The 21,428-nt window shown below is 40.1% G+C and overlaps 1 pseudogene; it reads right to left on the bottom strand.

Annotated features, from left to right (window-relative positions):
- Window positions 1–19,915: 19,915 nt before the first annotated feature.
- Window positions 19,916–21,428, bottom strand: part of LOC119338666 — a 2,734-nt pseudogene continuing 1,221 nt past the window's right edge.

Here is a 21,428-nt window from a genome sequence, read left to right as displayed (position 1 = left end):
ACACGGGGCAAGCCCCCCTATTTTTTTTAAAAGAAACGAAAATGTAAAATAATAATGATTTTAAAAACATTAATGCATTATTTTATTAACTTAATTAATCATGTTAGTTAACCTAATTAACTGAACTTAGTTAACTAAATCTGTTAATTAGTTAGGTCTATGATAGAATGACCCCACCCATCAGCTTTACTGGACAACGTTCAAAGTTGACCGCTGACATCACCCTGACATCATGCTGACGTTATAATTGCATTTTCTAATTTAATTAAATCTGTTAATTCTAAAAATGATTTAAATTTTTAAAAATTAATATAAAATAATCCGTAATCCGGATGAAAATACTTTGTACATGAAAGTTTCTCAGAACGACGAGACGAACCCGGAAACGCAACCCGTTCGACCTCCACGCATCCCTAACCTATCGAACTCGCAACTTTCCCCCTCTGGCTCCTCTGCCCGAAAACACAAAACACCGGGGATACTTTCCCGGATGTCCCCCCCCCCATCACTAGCATCAGGGCACGCCTAGCATCACGCTTTGCTTTGTCATGCATCGTTATGCATATGTTTGCATTATATTCATTGTTTCTTCCCCCTCTTCTTCCGCTAGACACTGAGACCGACGCCGCTGCTACCCAGTACGACTACGGAGTTGACGACCCCTCTCTCTTGCCAGAGCAACCAGGCAAGCCCCCCCTGATCACCAGATATCGCCTATTCTTCTCTATACTACTTGCATTAGAGTAATGTAGCATGTTACTGTTCGGTTACTCCTATTCTGTTGCATAACCTGTCATTGTTGCTACAGTCATTGATACCTTACCCGCAATCCTAAATGCTTAGTATAGGATGCTAGTTTATCATCATTGGCCCTACATTCTTGTCAGTCTGCCTTGCTATACTATTGGGCCGTGATCACTCGGGAGGTGATCACGAGTATATACTATACATACACACATACTATACAGATGGTGACTAAAGTCAGGTCGGCTTGTTGAGTACCCGCAAGTGATTCCGATGTGGGGGCTGGAAGGACAGGTGGCTCCATCCCGGTAGAGGTGGGCCTGGGTTCCCGACGGCCCCCGACTGTTACTTTGTGGCGGAGCGACAGGGCAGGTTGAGACCACCTAGGAGACAGGTGGGCCTGGCTCTGGTCGGCGTTCGCGGATACTTAACACGCTTAACGAGATCTTGGTATTTGATCTGAGTCTGGCTACTGGCCTATACGCACTAACCAACTATGCGGGAACAATTATGCGCACTCGACGTCGTGGTATTAGCTGAAGCCTTCTTGACGTCAGCGACGGAGCGACGCGTGCCGGATTGGACTGGAACGTCTGCTCTTGTATTAGGGAGGCTAGGTCTGCTTCCGGCCGCCCTCGCAACGTGCAGGTGTGCAATGGACGATGGCCCAGACCCCTGCGTGCATAGGATTTAGACCGGCGTGCTGACCTCTTTGTTGTGCCTAGGTGGGGCTACGCCGTGTTGATCTTCCAAGGCCGGGCATGACCCAGTAAAGTGTGTCCGGCCAAATGGGATCGAGCGTGTTGGGTTATGTGGTGCACCCCTGCAGGGAAGTTAATCTATTCGAATAGCCGTGATCTTCGGTAACAGGACGACTTGGAGTTGTACCTTGACCTTATGACAACTAGAACCGGATACTTAATAAAACACACCCTTCGAAGTGCCAGATACAACCCGGTGATCGCTCTCTAACAGGGCAACGAGGGGAGGATCGCCGGGTAGGATTATGCTATGCGATGCTACTTGGAGGACTTCAGTCTACTCTCTTCTACATGCTGCAAGACGGAGGCTGCCAGAAGCATATTCTTTGATAGGACTAGCTATCCCCCTCTTATTCTGGCATTCTGCAGTTCAGTCCATCGATATTGCCTCTTTACACATATACCCATGCATATGTAGTGTAGATCCTTGCTTGCGAGTACTTTGGATGAGTACTCACGGTTGCTTCTCTCCCTCTTTTCCCCCTTTCCATTCTACCTGGTTGTCGCAACCAGATGCTGGAGCCCAGGAGCCAGACGTCACCATCGACGACGACTCCTACTACACTGGAGGTGCCTACTACTACGTGCAGGCCGCTGACGACGACCAGGAGTAGTTTAGGAGGATCCCAGGCAGGAGGCCTGCGCCTCTTTCGATCTGTATCCCAGTTTGTGCTAGCCTTCTTAAGGCAAACTTGTTTAACTTATGTCTGTACTCAGATATTGTTGCTTCCGCTGACTCGTCTATGATCGAGCACTTGTATTCGAGCCCTCGAGGCCCCTGGCTTGTATTATGATGCTTGTATGACTTATTTTATTTGTAGAGTTGTGTTGTGATATCTTCCCGTGAGTCCCTGATCTTGATCGTACACGTTTGTGTGTATGATTAGTGTACGATTGAATCGGGGGCGTCACACTTGCAGTTGCCTCTTCATCTCCCGAATATGCACAGGGTTGCATTCAATGCGCAGGCTGACTTGAAGAATGTTGTTGCCTCAGAAAAAGCTTCCAAATCCATGTTAACTGAGTACTTCAAGGCTAAACAGGAACACCCTTGGGCTAGGAATATATTGTACAAGAATTTCCCGGAAGCTTCACGTGGCAACAGCAAAAGAAGACTTGGAAGCCTCGGGTCGAGCGTTTCCAGATTGGACGCATCGTGTCTGCCAATCTTGCCGAAGGGGAGCGATACTACCTAGGTGTATTGCTAAACCACGTTACGGGCAAAACATCCTTCGACGATTTGCTCACCGTGGATGGCGTGCTATGTGTCAGCTTTAGAGAGGCTGCTGAACGGTTAGGTCTCATCGAGGCAGACAACATGCTCAATGACTGTCTTAATGAGGCTGAGCAGTGGGCGATGCCATGTTCTCTTAGGAGGCTCTTTGCAACCATCTTGGTGCACTGCGAGCCAGGCGACGTGCAAGGTTTATGGGATAGACACCTTGAGCCTATGTCAGATGACTATCGTCAAACACGCACATCCCCGAACGAGGTGGAGCAGGTGGTGTTGCTTGACATTAGGGGTATGTTGCAGTCCGTGGGTAAAGACATTGTTGATTTTGCTCTTCCAAGCATCGATGATGCCTTTGACCCAACCGAGGGCGAGTGTCGAGAGGTCATAGAGGAATCAACCATTCAGTTTGACATGGATGACACTAAATTGGCAGCTTCCCTGAACTTGGAACAGAGGGCCGCATACGATGAGATACTGGTGGTTATTGAACGCAGTGATGGGGGTGTATTCTTTGTTGATGGCCCTGGAGGTACAGGGAAGACCTTCCTTTATAGGGCGATGCTTGCCACGGTCAGGAGCCAGGGCAATATTGGTATCGCTACTGCGACGTCCGGCGCCGTCGCTTCTATCATGCCTGGCGGCAGGACTGCGCACTCGAGGTTCAAGATCCCATTGAGTTGTGATGATGGGGCCTCATGCAGCTTCACCAAGTAGAGTGGGACTGCCAAGCTTCTACGTATGGCCTCATTGATAATATGGGACGAGGCAAGCATGACGAAGCGACAAGCGGTTGAGGCATTGGACAATAGCATGCGCGACATCATGGGAATACGGGACCGACCCTTTGGAGGAAAGACTGTTGTTTTTGGTGGGGACTTTAGGCAGGTTCTTCCGGTCGTCAGAAGGGGGTCGCGGGGCCAGATAATTGATGCAACCCTTCGAAGTTCTCATCTGTGGAAGGGTATGCGGCAGCTTCGACTCATCACCAACATGAGGGCTCATAATGACACGTGGTTTGCCGATTATTTGCTAAGGGTCGGCAATGGCACTGAGGATGTCGACCTTCATGGCAACATAGTACTCCCTGGAGATATTTGTCTGCCGTCTACAGGCGAGGTTGACGACCTAGAGAAGCTTATTGAACACGTATTTCCGAGTCTAGACGACAACATGGCTGATTCGAATTACATGACATGTCGAGCAATACTTTCCACAACAAATGACAATGTAGACAAGATAAACATCCGTATGATAGAGCGTTTTCATGGAGATGAAGTGATCTATCATAGCTTTGACAGTGCGGAGGATGACCCATATGGCTACTATGCTCAGGAGTTTTTGAATGGATTGACTCCTAATGGTCTTCCTCCACATGCTCTCGAGCTAAAGCTGAACTGCCCTGTCATACTTCTACGGAACATTGATCCAGCTAATGGACTGTGTAATGGCACTAGGCTTGTTGTTAGAGGTTTTGAGGGGAACACCATTGATGCAGAAATCGTCATTGGACAACACGCTGGCAGGAGGGTCTTCCTTCCTCGAATCCCTCCCTGCCCATCTGAAAATGACATGTTTCCTTTCAAGTTTAAGAGGAAGCAATTTCCAATAAGGCTTAGCTTTGCTATGACCATTAACAAGGCTCAAGGGCAGACCATCCCGATTGTTGGTGTCTACCTACCCAATCCCGTGTTCTCACATGGTCAGCTCTATGTTGCTTTGTCTCGAGCCACCACGAAGAGAAACATAAAGATACTCATTCAGAAGGAGAAGCCGAAGGAGAAGGACAAGAAGCAAAAGGAAAATCCAAAGAAGCAGAAAAGAACGATCGTGTCCTTGCTGACCTCGATGAAGAACATCATCTACAAGGAAGTCCTTACAGGCTGAAGACCGGTTTTAATATCAAGGCATGTTTTGTAATGACAGAACAATTACTCTTGCGATTGTCAAGACATGTTGTAATTCGTTTTTTTACAACTATCTTACTTTCCGTTATTGTAATACCTGGAGGTATACTCGAGAAACTTGAGCTGCGCACTGCAGTTCAATAATCAGCCATCGTATTGGCACCATTATCGCTGTTATGGTTTTCTACTATCGTTGTTATTATGGAAAAATGTGCATGCTGATAGCAGCGTAGTTTTTTGTGTGTAAACTGTGATCCAGACCTAATGATTGGCCTGCTAAATATCTTGGACATGCCATGAACTTTTTAAATTAAAGAAATTTATCATACACGTTTTTATTTATTATGGTAAGTTGATGCTATAGTTGACTGAAAATTTATTGATGTCCTTATTATCTAGCAGGCACTATTATCCAGCAGGCATTCTGATACATCAAAACTAAAATATTCAGATTAGTTTGAATTATAAGACCAACACACGCTTAATGGAAGTTTGTGCAACTTTTGAAAATATATTTTGCATATGTACTTTTAATAAAAAATAAAATGGGTGTAATGCATACTTCCGAATAAGTTTAAATGTCCGTTCGACTCTGTAGATTGTGACAATGCACATGTCTGTGATCTTAAGTGTGTAATATTTGGCATGACGCTATATTACTTTTATTTTCACGCAACTTTACTAATTATTTAACAAATCAATTCAATGTACATATTATTATTTTCCATTGTTTCATTTAACTTTATGAGTTTACTGCGGATCTGAAAGAGTTCTAAACTTAAAATTTGTACAAGGCTGGTTGAGGATGGACCTAGTTATTTTCGTTTCAGTGAGCAAGCATCGTTTCATGGATGTCTGGTCCGCAAGAACTTGTGTTAGGCTGATATCGAGCATCGTGTGTTATGGTGCCTTAGCGGGACAGCAAGGATTCCATGGAGATGGCTGGTTGGTCTAAGGGTGGTCGACTTATAGTTGTACCCAGCCAAGATGATTTGCTGTGCTCACATGAAATAATTTAATGTGAATCAAAATGTGTATCCTTATCTAGATGCCATGTAATACTAGGATTCTATTTTTATCTTCTGATGAGAGCACGCAATAGATTATTCTTTCTATTACATCCGTACGAATTATCATGGCAAGTAAGGCTTTTAGCTAAATTTCTAAATCAACATAATCTGTTACTTATGGATATTTTTCTATCACACTATACATCTCATTATATATAGAGCTCCAAGTCCATGCTAACAATCAAACCGTAACAACATGAATCTATAAAGGAAATTACTATAGATATATAACTCCTAAAAGATAAGCGTGGAGGACTTTTGATAGATTCATGTAGGTACATTCTTTAGTATGCTAATGCTTAGTATATTGGCCGTTTGTGACAGGGTTGTCATGTGGTAGTGGCAATAGTGCCCAAATGTGTTTCTGTAACATGATACTGCATCCTGCAAAATTGTGTACTTTAACATTGGGCAGATTGTTCACAATCCAGCGTTGAGGTTCATTTAGCTGAAAACTTTATTCATGTGGACCCTCAGTGATTTTTGACATCCTACTCGGATAAAAAATCTGGTATAACCATATCTGTACTACTGCATTTGTATTACTAATGAGATGTGTTCCAAGCTTTTTTTTTTCTGTTCTTAGACTACATTTGTATATGCCTATCATTATGTGATGACTTAACATTTCAACCCATCTTCATAATTTGAACAGACGGTTTCATCAATAGTAGCTGAAGAATTTGGTGTGAAACTTGGAGCAGAAGTATGATATAAAACATAACCTCAAACCAAAATGATTTGAGGATGAAACAAACCCCGTATGATATAAGATTTCATTAGAGATTAACATTTTTTCCAGCCTATTTAGCCTACATGTTGTATTTTAATGGCATGTTTAAAACATAACCTCAAACCAAAATTAGAAATAACTTAATTTTACAAAATGCAGACTATTAATATAAATCCAAAATATAAGATGCCAATATCCAGATATAATATCTGTAAACAAATAATATATTATTGGCATACTTTGTATTGATTACGGCAGGTGATCATATCCGGTGCTTACATAATGGCATGTTTGGTGTTTTTCATTGTAATATACTACTGGGTTCATCACGCCAGATCAATACAAAGATTCCATTGAATATTCTGTGATTGTGATCAACTGAGTTGATTCATTTTCCGATTCTGTAGTTATTGTTTCCTTATAAACATCTATAAAATGCTACACCCTTTAATCAGCCAATCCCAAACCAGAACGATCTAAAACCCTTGCCACTACAGCGTACTTTGACATGTCGTCATCCAACAACATCGATGGGGCTGATGATAATCACCAAGAAGAAGAAGACACGAGGGAGCTGCACCCTGATGATCTTGGTCAGCTGGAACACGATGAGGAAGAACCGAGACCTAATGGGAATGTTGGTGGGGGATCTGCACCGAGATGTAAGAAACTAAAGATGCATGAACGTAACCTGCCTGTTCAATTCCCATCTATGCTTTCGTCGAACCATTTTGATAACCTAAACCGACGTCGTGAGGTACATCACATCCCTCGTGCACATGTCCCCTCAAGAAGGGATATCCAGCGTGACACGGGGTCAAGTGCAGCGAGGAATGACGGTTGGGGTACCAACCACTATGAGATGCTGCAGGCACAAAAGCATACTAGCATGATGGTGCAGGTTTTGATTGACCACATAAATCATTTGATGAAGGTGGTAGAGAAGCATATTAAAGCATGTGACAATAAGCCACCACCAGCTGATAAGGACGAAGCATAAGGAGATCTACAATAATGTTGAGGTGATAGGTTTTTTTTTTCACCCCGTGTAACCGTTCGGACTTGAACAATAATAAAGTTTGGTTTTCATTTGATTTATGCATGCTACCTGTTTGCTAAATATTCTCAATGACAAACTAATTTTCCCATCTTATTTATTTCCCTAATTACGCTGTAATTTCTTTAACTAATTGTACACGATGATAGCGTGACCAAAAAACAGCTTAGTATTACAAATTAAGTTGACAGCCTAATTCTTAGCCGAAAGTCCTCAGTGCAGGCATGCACACGATCTCTCCCATTTCTCACGTTCTGCATACTAGGGTCTCTCGCTGCCGTAAAGGTGGCTCCTGGTGCCACCACGCCTTTGGTCTCCTACGCCAATCCAGTACGATCCTACTAATCCGTGTTACAGGTTCGTTCACTTGCCTCCATTGTTTTTTTCAAATCGAGCAGAACAGAGTGGCTTTTCTGGATTTGCACTTTTCAGGCAGGGTGGCCGTCGCCGGCGTGGGATTGCTGGTTTATGCTGCTCCGTATGGCATAGAGAGCGTGTGTTTGTGAGAAAGGCGCAAGGGCCAGAGCAGCTCTATCCATATGTGTAATTTTCATGCCGACGAGCAGCAGCAACCAGGCCTCACGTGTTGAGAGAGATATAGAGGTTGAGCTATAATTTTAAAATACTGGATGATCCCGCTGATCTGATGCTTCTGCTAATGCATAAACAGACAACATTTGCCTAATAACGTTGCTGCTAATGCATACGCATAAATAGACATCATTAAGTTGTTTGCTAGCTATCGGAGCGTGTACTTCTACTACTATTTCGACACGTGCTCTACTATTGTTTCTCATTTGTACGTATGTGTGTCATTAAGACGGTCGTGATGAAAAAGAATAAACAATATTCTCCCATAGTGCAATTATATTATTTGGTATAGACGATTATCGTAAAATTATTTGTTAGGCATGATATTTGTGAAAACACAAAAATTGTCTATTGTCCCATAGGTAGGCACGTGCATTTACCTATATCAGAATTTTATATATCATCAAGGTAATGGAAAATTAAAATATAATATAATTAATTATTATATTAATGTGAATATCAGAAAGGTAAATAAATATCAATATAATATAAAGTATGTTTTTCAAAGGCAAGTGATAAATCAGATGCGTTGTCATAGGCACGTGATCATAATGTGAATCAAAATGAAGATCATTAACTGATTTTTATATGTACGTTTCCTTGATTAATAATCAATATTTAATAGGTTGCTGAATTTTATATATCATCAAGGTAATGGAAAATTAAAATATAATATAATTAATTATTATATTAATGTGAATATCAGAAAGGTAAATAAATATTCATATAATAGAAAGTATGTTTTTCATAGGCAAGTGATAAATCAGTTGCGTTTTCATAGGCACGTGATCATAATGTGAATCAAAATGAAGATTAATATTTAATAGGTTGCTGAATATTACTTATCTGAATATAGACATCTCACCCAAGGGGCTTAGCCAGCCAAAAACAATTTTCATCACCATTTCATTTTCTCGCCGCCCACTATGCTTATATAAATAATCCCCGGTGCCCACAAATTTACTACATTGTAACTAGCATCACCTCCACGACGACCATGGTGATCTCATACGGATCTATCACATCTAAGAGGGTGGTGGCGCCGCCACCAGCTCCTGTCATCAGTCAACTCATCTCCCCTCCGATGAACAGGCAAGATAGAATAAACTTTTAGTACGTCTATTTGCCATCACTATATAACGGGTTTTTTGCATGAAATAATCACCATTGTTTTGCCACTTGTTCTTATTTCTTAATAGATTTAGCACATGGGATAAACTAGAACATAGTAATAGGCGTGGGGATCAAATCATCTATTGTTGGCTTGTTTATATCTTGTATATTAGTTAAAACCAGATGGACAGTGAGTCTGAATTACATAGTCTTATTTTTTTTCATCGTGTACAAACCAGATGTAGCAAGCACTAACTTAATCACCTGAGTATATTACTATTTGATTAGCACCCATTTATATATTTTTTAAGCTAATAGATTGATGGTGTGGCTGTAATCTCATTAGGGTTGTTTCTTATAACCATTGGGTACAGCATGTTTTCAAAACCATTTTTATCCCATATGCAATACATCTTTTTGCAAGAAGAAAACAAATAAGCAAAGGCATGAATAATATGTATTGAATGCAACAGGATTAATGTTGGGCCACTAGAATGTTATGCTCCTTGACTGCTAAATTTTATGCTCCCCTTGGAAAATAGTTTTACCTGATCCTCCAGGTTTCTTTATACGCACAGGGACATGAATTTTCATCACGTCCAAATGGAACACATATATCATAATTGCTGGATTATTCAAGCTAGGGTCATGTGGAAGGCTCACATCAAAGAGAATGGCATGGGAAACTTGTACCTTCAGTGCATACTACTCGATCGGCATGTAAGAATACTTTTTAGCCCACATTTTTTAAATACAATTTTGATAAACATGTTTTTTTGCTCATTGTTGTTATGTTTCATGAAAATATATTAGGGAACAAAGATTGAAGCGATTGCATACAACAGCCAGGCAATCTGTTTCAACAGCGTGCTAGAAACCGGTAGGACATATGATTTCAATCGCGTCGGGTTCAACCCCACCGAAATGCCAGATGGAAATTTCTGGTACCTAGCCATGGACTTTGTCACCACACTAATTTCTACGACAGAGGTTACGATGTCGGCGCACCAGATAACGTCGACAATTTGCCCACCGTGCTTCCCACAGTTTGGAGAAATCTTTGAGCTACGGGACAAAACCATCATGGGTGCATAAATTAGTTAGATGTTTTTGCATATTACTCCGTACAACTCAGAGTCTCATTGTGATTTCATATTTACAGATGTGGTTGCTATCCTTGCCTACGTTGGTCAGATAGAATTTAAGTGGGATTCAATATATAGGCGCCGCGTCCCTTCCCTCGAGATTGGCCTCATGAACTTTCAGTAAGCGCCAATTATAATATGAGATTACCATATGCTTATTTTTGTAATTCTATTGTTGCAATGATAGTCACATTTGTATTTGTTTGTAGACGGCAGATAATTTTCTTACGTGTACGTGAAGAGCACGTTGGGCCTCAGTTCTTGCATTTGCAATGCACTGACAATTTGTTCGAGAAGTTTGTTGTAACTTACATACAGGTAAATCAGAGGCAGCGTTGCTTGCGAACTATGAGGGAGAGCACATTCTTCTTCTCTCCCAACATTAATGATGATCATCATTATCTACAAGGTAGGGGCTGCGTTATATTTTAAATTTGTTTTCAATATTTTTTTTCTGTAATAGTACGTCACTACTATATAACACTGATTGTAGATATCCCAGAAGCCAGCCTGACGACACTTGATGAAACACGTGCGTACGTCAATCGTGTTGTTCAAGGTAGGAACAATGGACTTCGGAAGTATCACAGCCGAAATTAGAGCATCCTTGAGGGTTTCGGACGACTGAATATGCATATCCAACACAGGCATTATCCTGGGATAACAACACGCGCATCCACGCCTCCGCCGACGCATGCTTGCCCCCATCCGTCCGAGTCCTCTGGTCCATGTTCCCTCCATTTATGCCGTATCGATCCTAACACGATGGTGCGCGCATGGTGCGTATGTAAGGATTATGTTCCAGTTTTAATATATATCAAACAATATTTGCTTCCTTTCTTCCTCTACGACTTTTATTGTTCTCAAGACTATGGTCATTATAAACTCTTACTTGATCTTAAGAGATGTGCGCGAATAAAAGGCCAATGTGAAATGTTTCATGCACTATTATATTGTGACAAGACTCACTACTGCTGTATTTTATTGATCAAGTAAACTATATACATGATTTGCGGGAATATTTCTTTATATAAGGCGTCCTTTGTGTATCTCTAGGGCTTAACTATATGTGTCTTAGTTATTCCACATTGATATGAGGCAATCAAACATAAAACTAAAGAAAAAAGTTACCCACACCAATTACATGTGATTTAGATGTGCAATACTACTTAGAGTACATCTAGACGTGCTTCAGCAAAAACGTATTTTATAACTCAATTTTTTCTCTACATGGAGATATACACGTGCGTTAAGAATATGAAACAATACATGTAAAAGAAGTGGGCTGTAGTTGCATAATTCAATTGAGGGTAAATATATATATATTTCCACATGTTAAAGATATAGGTGTTGAACCACTAAATATATATATATACCCCGTTGCAACCCACAGGCGCCTATGGATTATATCGTCATGTCTACAGTTTTTGTTATGACAACTTATTTTTATGGAAGGATATGGGCCACCTGATGAGGACATGACAACGATTAATTAAAGTCATTTCCTTCTAATACGATGTAGTATCCAATCTAACGGTGTGGCCTACCATACGTTGAATTGGTTTCCCAGTTTGGCCATTAATTTTCCCTTAGACGGATTTGCTTATAAGGAAAGTTAAATACTCCTTGTTCCGATCTGGAAAGGGAGACGTATATAATAGAATTATAAATGGCATTTATTTATTTGCCTATTGTAGTATGGAATAAAAATAAATGCTTGTCCGTTTATTAGCAAGGTTTTGTAATGGATACATTCACGGATGGAATGATATGGGCACCTTCCAGTCCATGCAATATTCTAATGCCTCACCGACCTGTTGGAAGGACAATTCCCCTCCGACTATCATATATATGGCCCGTCTGTGAGTCCACCATTGTCTAATGCCACCTCGCTCGCTCATCCTGGTGCTAAGACGACTTTCTGCCCGCGGTAATGGCTGCAATGCCGATATTTTATGGAGTGGACGACGCAGTCGAGTACATCTACAACTACGTCATGGTGTCATCAGTCAAGGAGGAATTAGAGTATGTTCTGCCAGCCCTAAAATTCATCTATACTTTAATTGCAATTGTTAGCTGCAGATCACTGCCATCATAGTTTTTATTATCGTCTTTTTATTTTAAACCCGCGTAAAAACCCGTTCTTTCACCGAATCAACGGCGATTAGTTGGCCACGTTCATAATTTATTGCATGCATTTACTTGTTAGGATCATGCTATCCTTTCTAAATACATAAGGTTCTTAAAATCTATAGTACTGATTGCAAAAAAATGGCCATGTGCTAATATTATCCTTTTACATTACCCCATGATAATACCATCCATACCACGTTATTTTAAACCACCATGTTTTTATGAACCGTAGTATATTGCAACAGGTCCTCGTGTATGATACATGTGCCATGTACAGAATTGTTCATAACTATCAGAATAGCTTTGGTTATCTCAATGAATAGTACTTCTCTCCTGAAATGACGCTACAATTCCAATTAGAAGATACATACATTGCAGACCTTACTAAAGTTTGGAAAAAATGTACTATTGTTTGCCCACACATTGACGTATTACATTATTTTGATACCCTTACTTTTCTAACAGCTTTGCTATCATGCTGTTTTGTTTGCAGCACAATATGGATAAGGAGCCCTCGTCCATTCGTGATCGAGCTAAGCCTACAGACTATCCAAGACACCATGCGAGTTGATACATGGGTCAATCCGAACTGCTTCGATCTTGCAGTGCGTAAGCTTACTAGCGACGCGATACAGAGGAATGCAGGAACATACTTTGTTGGCTCCACACATATGTTTGATTTGCGATTCCATCGCCTAGCACGGGTGCTGATTCAGACTGGCTTAGGCCAGGCTGAACGCACCAACTTGTTGATTAACAATGTCATTGTACGGCCTTTGCCGAAATACGACATGCTCATGACCCCGCCCATTGTAAGGATTTTCATTCTTAATAATTGGTTTGTATACTTTCTGTTCACCATTAACTTTGTATACCTATTGCAGTACCTATTTGTATTTGGTGGATTCCTCCTACGGCCTCATTGTAGTTAATATTGAAAATAGGAGGACTCTCCTGATTGATCATTCCAATGAGTCATTCTTAGGCTCAGAGGACTTTCATGACAAGGAACTTAAGAAGGAAGCACGTATAGTTCTGCAAGAATTTGGTAGTGTGTTGCAACAGGGGAGGCCTGGTTTGAATCCCCATCTCGTGGATTGGCCACAAGATCATACATTTATTACAGCCCCGCGGTAATTGTTTAAATTGATCGTGCATATTTTAGCCAGAGTGTTAGGTTCTAATATATGTAGACTTTTGGTCACAGCCTAGAGTCTGGATTGAAAGTCCTACAGGAGATGTCTTACCAAGATGATACTCGCAGGCATAACATGTCCAGGACTTCGGTACGTGGATATATAACAAGTTTAATGGAATCCAGAGCTTTGTTAATTATAAATTTATGTTCTTCATATCACGTATGTCTGTTGTGCAATTAATTTTTTAACAAGTTAATAATTTTTTGTTTTGGTTTTCTAGGATTCAATACAGCTCAGAAAGCACTTGCTGGTTCAGATGCTGATGATCAAAGGCAATGAAGCATATGGAAACACCCCAGCTGAAATTACAGCGTCCTTGAGGTTTTTGGACGAATGACAATGGACTGATGCATAGTCAAATTTCGCAAATATAATAAGCTAATAGAACTTTGGTAGGGATCAAATAGAGATTTATCCTTTTGGCAATGTGAATAATGTATTGGATTATATAAATATTCAGGGAATAAAGGATTTGATGGATCCCTCTAGCTTCCTGTTCGCTTCAATGTTGTCTGCTTGTTTAGGTTATATCTATTAATTTTGACTTTTATGTATATTTTGTACTATAATACCCGTGCGGTCAGGAGCAGGTTTGTTGCTCCAGGTGAACCGGAGGCATTCTCTAGTAGGGCTTGACGCTAGATGAGATGAGTCGCCATGGTTTCATGGTTTTCCTAAACTAGGCAAATGCATGTGTGTGCACATGATATTTACATCCTTCGAAGGCAGCATTGTTCCTCCAACTGTTTCTGCACCTACTGTCATTTTCCTCTAAGAGGTACAAAGCGGAAATCGTCACATCTCTCAATGCCCGCATCCAGCTCAAAACCCCCTATCACTTCCTCTCCCTCGCCCGCTGCTCTCACCTCTGCCACGCTAGGAATTAGGGATGAGCGGGAAAACTGTAAGGAATTTGGGGATCTCTATCTGGTAGAACATAGTTTTTGGTGCCTTTTTGTCGCAAATATTTATAGCTTTCTAGGCAGGCCAAAAGTTCTCAAAATTCTTCGATATTATGTTGTCGTTTGTTGTCTTAGGCTCACACCAAATGCTGATTTATAGCAGTGAATGTAAGTTGTATTCCAAGTATAGTACATTTATATATATGCTGCATCGAGATCCTAATTGCCGTGAATTTAACTTTGCTGTAGCTAAACTTGGCATGCAAGCAATGAAAAGATTTTTATTTAATTCATACTGGTATATATGGTAGAACTATATTCTTTTTACTAACTTATGATTTTTTTTACATATTTCCTAATTTTTTAACAGGTGTGCATTTGATGGAAAAAGGAAATAGATCTGCACGATCCATAATGGTATATATGGTAGAATACAATGGTATATATGGTAGAAAACAATGGTATATATGGTAGAACTATATTCAGCCATGATTTGCTACCCAGTTATTCCCCGCGTGGCCTACCTATATATGTTATTCTCCTCTACCATCCGTCCTCCCTCTCCTTGCTCTTCCTTCGGCCATCACAACAATTAAAAATATATCTGTTTATATTTTTGCTGCATCCACATCCCAATTGCCAAGACACCTCGGTGAACGATCACTCACGCGTATCGATCAGCGATGGAGCCCATCATTGGAAACAATGCGCCGGCGATCCAGGTTGTGGCAGCGCGCACTTACCAGGGCGTTTCTGTGCCCAGGCCCCTGGATGCCGCTGCCCCCGACCCCAATGAGGCTGCCCTCCAGCTCCACGATGCTGTGGCCAACCCCCAGGAGGATTTGCCCGTGCCCCTGCATCTTCTGCCCCCACCAAGGCATTTTGTGGAAGATGCACTCGAATATATATTCGGCTTTATGAACGGCGTTCATGATGAGCAGACACTAGAGTAAGTTATGGTATTGTAAGTTTATTTCATCGAAATAAATCTCATTAGAACTAGGTCGTACACAGCATACTCTATTGAATATAGGCGTATGATATTGCTTGATTTGTTTTTCTTTAGATTAAATCTTACTTTTTGAGTGCATCAGTAGAAAAAAATTTATGGAAAATGATTTCGCAGTATTTCCGTTGCACATCAACCGTGTGTAATGAATAACAATCTGCTAAAATTATTTGCAATACAAATGTTGAAAAGCTTAATGTCCTTACTATATCGTACAACAATTTAATATTGTTTTTGAACAGCCAGCAAACTTGGTATAATGGGTGTTACCTAAATTTTCCTCTTAATTTCTAACAAATTAATTTTTTTTCTTACAGAGAAATTTTTATTGAATTTTAGCTTTTGCTAGAAGGTGCTGCAAAAATTTTCATGCTCTATAGTTTATCAAAATATTACATTCTGCTCATAGCTGTTAGATTGTCTAGAAAATGTTACCATATGAATAATTTATGTTTTAAAGTACCACTCATAGTGCTAACCATTTTTATGTGTTTTTACGTGCAGCTCAATCTGGATAAGAAGCGATACACCGTACCGGATCGAAATCAGCCTCAGAAAGCTGAAGGACACACTATTTCATACTTCAGCAAGCTTACATCCCGAATGCTTCAATCTCGCTGTTCGTAAGCTTGCGAGCGCTGAACTAGAGAGGCATGCGGGCACCAACATGGTTGGAGGAAAACATTATTTTGACTTGCAGTTTCATTCTCAATCACGAGCTCTAAGGTATTCCTGGATGCCGCAAGGGCAGCGCACCTCGACGCTGATCAACAATGCTGTTCTACAGCCCTTTCCTAGATATGATGTGTTCAACTCCACAATTGTAAGACTTTTTTATTCCTAATTTATTTTTCCTTTCCTGATATCATTTAACCTGTGTTGACCTTCTGTAGTATCTACTTCCGTTATCTATCCCGGACTCCTCGTATATTCTACTTGTGGTAAATCGGATGAGGAAAAGGGTTATCGTATATAATCCATCACTAGACGTACGACAAGTGGGAAATAGCACTCACAACAAAGAGATGATGAAGGAGATCACTATTCTGAAGCAAGAACTCAATGAAGTGTTGCAGGCTAGGGTCATTGGATGGAACACCGAGCTCATGGATTGGCGACAAGACAACATGTCTTTCAATTTTCGGCGGTAATTTAATAAATTTTTCAGATGAATAAGATGCAGTATGTAGAAATCTCAAGTTTTTATTCTGTTTGTCACAACAAAGATTCGGGTTTCTTAGTTCTACAAGAGATGGCCCAACAGCTAGGTTCTTTGCGTAGCATGACCTGGATGAACACTATAGTAATTATCTTTACGATGAGTTTTAATGTGCCATTTATAATCCAACCACTTCAGCGTTTGATGGTGAATTTGTTTCATTGATTCTAGGATCCAATTATGCTGAGGAGCCAAGTGGTAGTCCAGATGCTTATGGTGAAAGACAATCTACCTGCTGGAAACATCCCTCGGGAGATTACGACGGCCTTGAGGGTTTTGAACAACTAAATATGCTTCTATGCATGCAGAATCGTCAGGATTACTTCAATCAGCTTGTCATGTTTGGTTATGGATGGAAAACTACAAAAAATTGGGTTTAGAATATTTAAGAACTAATTGTAGTTTTGGTACTACTACAAGTTGGGTTTGCTATTATATTGTTGACTGCTGTAGTTGGCTATATAGATGGCGTAATAATCTATTTGAATGCCCGTGTTGATCCGACGATCAAATGACATTATCTGAAATATTTATATAGTTTCAAGAGTGATTTATGGTGGCATCCACTAGCTATATTGGTTGTTTATTCGCCTAGACTTTCTATCTAAATTTTACGGTTCTAGACCAGACCAGTTTGGACCATACATGGTGCTCCAGTTGAAATGGAGTACTTTTGTGTTGTACCATGGCAGGTTCACAACATACTCAAAGTAGACAGGAGATGTTTTCAGACATTGCGTGCCTTGCATCATATACTACCTCGTATAGTATAACTCCATCCATACACGCACTGTTATACTATATGAGGTTTTCTTCATCGGTAATAATCACATTCCAGCTAGATAATACTCAATAAACATATGACGTTCATATGGCACATACCTTGCATATATTCTTTATTTTTTAAGTTGTCCTTGATCTTCCTTTCTCGCCGTTGCATTATATTCCAGGACTCTAATAGAAGCTGCTTATATTTTTTGTGATCCTGAATATAGTAACAAAAATGAGAGATGGATATCCCAGCTTATTGATCAGTACATACAGTAAAAGAAACAAAACCACTTTAATAGTAGATATGTTAGTGTGGATGCCGTGAATTTTCTATTGCGATACAGCAAAGCAGCTAGCACAAAGCAGTGAGCCACCAGCAAAGCATCAATAGCAGATTATGGTGTGGTAGAAGGGGGAGTGAAAGGTGTTGGATCCTTGTAGTTGCCTGTTATTAGTTGCTGCTGTATTGGGGAGGAGGAGGATTAGCTACTAGAAAGGAGGAGGATGAGGATCTTGCTGCAAAGGAGGGGAGGAGGATCTGTTTGTCTTACACAGTTTGTGCAAATATCATCAAGCATAACAAATGTAAGACCCTTCAAAATATCACAGGCCCCCATACATATATAATCCCAGGAGTGCATATCCGGTACAGTGATTGATCGACATAAATAATAGTACAGGAAGCTACTACTACTAAGCTACTACACTAATCAATTCAAATTTTGTTCAAGTTGCTACCATATTGTCGTTTAGATGATGTACCTGGCTGGCCAAATTCGCTGGAGTTTGCTCTGTCTCAGATAGGCTGCAGCAGTTCCACGTCCCCTTCTGACCCACGCTCCCTTGCAAATGATCGATGATGCATTAGGTGCATCTGTGTTTTGATTGTGCATACAACAAAATCATATGGCTATTAATTGCCATATTTCAGAAACAAAACATTTAAGATTATTTGTTTGATAATTTAACTTTTTACACGTTGAACTGATTAAATACACATAAGTTAAATAGAAAGTTCATGTTTACCTTTTCAAACTGAACAATAATAAAAATAGAATCAATATTTAAACATACATATAAGATATTTCGTTTTTATATGGCATGCTTAATTATAGTAAGTTATGATTTCTGACAAATTAATTAATACAATAAATTAATATTTTAGTAAGATATGATTTCTGACATCTTTTCTAATTTATTATGAGGTATGTGTATGATGAAAAAAGGAAAGATATTTGCACCATACATAATTATACATGGTAGAACTGGAAAGATATCTGCTTCCCAGCCTTCCCCTTTTGCCCTACCTATATATGTTAAACTCCTCTGCCATCCCTCACACCCCTCCTTACTTTCCCTTCGCCCATCACATATAGAAAAGCATCAAAATACCCAGACTTGGAGGACAAATTCCGGAGGAGTACCTTCTGTAAGCAAGGAGCACCAAGAAGGCATCGTCCTCTAGGTATGAAAATTTCTGGATCTATCTATTCTATAAAAGTTTAACAGTTATTAGATTAGGATCATGCTTGGTCAGGCATACCATCAAATTGCAAAGAAAGAACACCATTGTAGATAGTGCCAAGTTATAAAATTATCATAGGCAATACAATTGATTTTAGATCTAATAAAGCAGTCCAATTAGGTGGGCTACAACTGAATACAAACATTTCTTTCAGATATTATAGGCTAACAGCCTATTCTGACCATAGTTGACTGCCTAACTTTTTAATGAAATCTCATTAATATACTACAACTCCTCCAAACTATCTCCCCTAAATCTAAGCATAGGGGATTCCCCTAGAAAGGTTCTCCCTGGTATCTTGTTTAACTCCAACAGCATACCTAAATCTCAACTCCTATATTTCAATCTCTCATATTTTATTTATTTGATGAAGCTACAAAATTCATATGCTCACCTTTGTGAAACCTTGTATATTCAGTTGAATGATCAAACTATTGCTAAAATACAAAAGTAACACATGCATAAACAACCAGATAAAAAATGTGTATGTTCTATAGCAAGGTGTCCATGCGTTGCGACCAAGAAAGAAATTTATTATTACTTTTTATTTCATAATTCCTTGAATATCTTTGGCAACATGAGGCCAAACATCACAATTCCAAAAGAACAAAAATAAACTATATTTATATTTCACAATTCCGTGAATATATTTGGCAACCTGAGAAAATGTGAAAATGCAGCTCCATGTGAAAATGCATATGCAAATAAACCAAGAAGCATCAGCTTGTATATTCTTATAGTAGATTTAAACATTCGATAAGATCCAAGCCGTGACAATTCAATAAGTTAACTTTATGATGTGTTGCTACGGGCAACAAGAATCAGATAATCCGTCAAGCTACATTGTTCAATCAGTTAACTGATCATATAATAGAAGGCCAGCTGAATATACCTTTGCGGCACCAGTGCTGCTCGGAATGATGTTGAAGCTGGCAGCCCTTCCACCTCTCCAGTCCTTGCTGGAAGGACATTCAACAGTCTTCTGGGTTGCTGTAAATTTAAATTTCAGCCACACATAAGCATACAATAGTCAAATATATAATATAAAATGTTGAAGAAAAAACCCAGTGTAATGCATTACCAGTCATGGCATGAACTGTTGTCATCAAACCCTCAACGATGCCAAACCTGTCATTGATAACCTGAAAGAAACAAATTATCAGTATACAATTCCCAATATTGGCGTTTGGTTTGAGCTGCACAAAACTTCAATGATAAGCACCTTAGCAAGAGGAGCAAGGCAGTTAGTGGTGCAGCTAGCGTTGAAGACAATGTCGATGTCAGATTTGTATTCCTTCTCATTGACACCACAGACAAACATGGGAGCATCCTTGCTGGGAGCAGAAATGATGACCTTATTGGCACCACCCTGAAAGTGGTGACACAGAAAACTAATTTAGTAAATTATACACAAGAAATATTCAGGTACCATGAAATGGAAAGTTTGAAAGAATGTACCTATATGTGAGCTGCAGCCTTGTCCTTGTCAATGAAAACACTGGTGTACTCAACAACATACTCAGCACTAGCAGCAGCCCATGGGATCTCCGCAGGGTTCCCACATCAGGACATTGTATGATCAGGGCGTTTACTTTACATGGAAATCAACTGCATGGCCACAAAAATTAGCGGTAACAAACCTGTAGCCAAACACAGCAACCTCCTTCTCATCGATGAGAAGGGTCTTGGAGTCCTTCACCTTAACTTAATGGTGCTTCCACTGTGTGTTGACAGTGTCATACTTGAAAATGTAGGTCTGCCAGTTACAAGCACATAATTCAGAACCATAATATGAGAGAATCAGTTGCGCTATGCTTTAATTAAGTACTAACTGGCATGGAGCCTGCATGTGTCTTATTTAGTAAGATATGACAGAATACTACCAGGTGTACATCTATTATAAATACCACAATGGAACAATAGTCACTGCATGGAACAAATAGATTCCTCAAATCTGGAACTACCTAACTATTCTCCACTGAAGTGAGGAATATAACGTATGCATAAGGCACTTGCAAAGCAGATCTAAAAGTCGTTTCCCAAAACTGATGATACAGACAGACATGTAGCGACATTCACTAGATTCATATACATCGCTATTTAACTGTGCTTATGATTGTGTAGCAAAGCATCAGCGTGTAACTAGAAGAGCAAATCCATTCATGTTTAGCACAGATCTAAGCTCGTAATCCAGTGAATATAAACTGGTGTCCCATGCACGAGTCCAAAACGACCCTACCATACGTGTCCGTAGAACGATACCATGTAGTCATTGCTGATGAAGGGGTCGTTGACGGCGACGAGCCCGACATCGGGGC

This window comes from Triticum dicoccoides, chromosome 7B, assembly GCF_002162155.2.
Source record: "Triticum dicoccoides isolate Atlit2015 ecotype Zavitan chromosome 7B, WEW_v2.0, whole genome shotgun sequence".
NCBI classification, from domain to species: domain Eukaryota; kingdom Viridiplantae; phylum Streptophyta; class Magnoliopsida; order Poales; family Poaceae; genus Triticum; species Triticum dicoccoides.
This window is presented reverse-complemented; position numbering and strand designations above follow the sequence as displayed.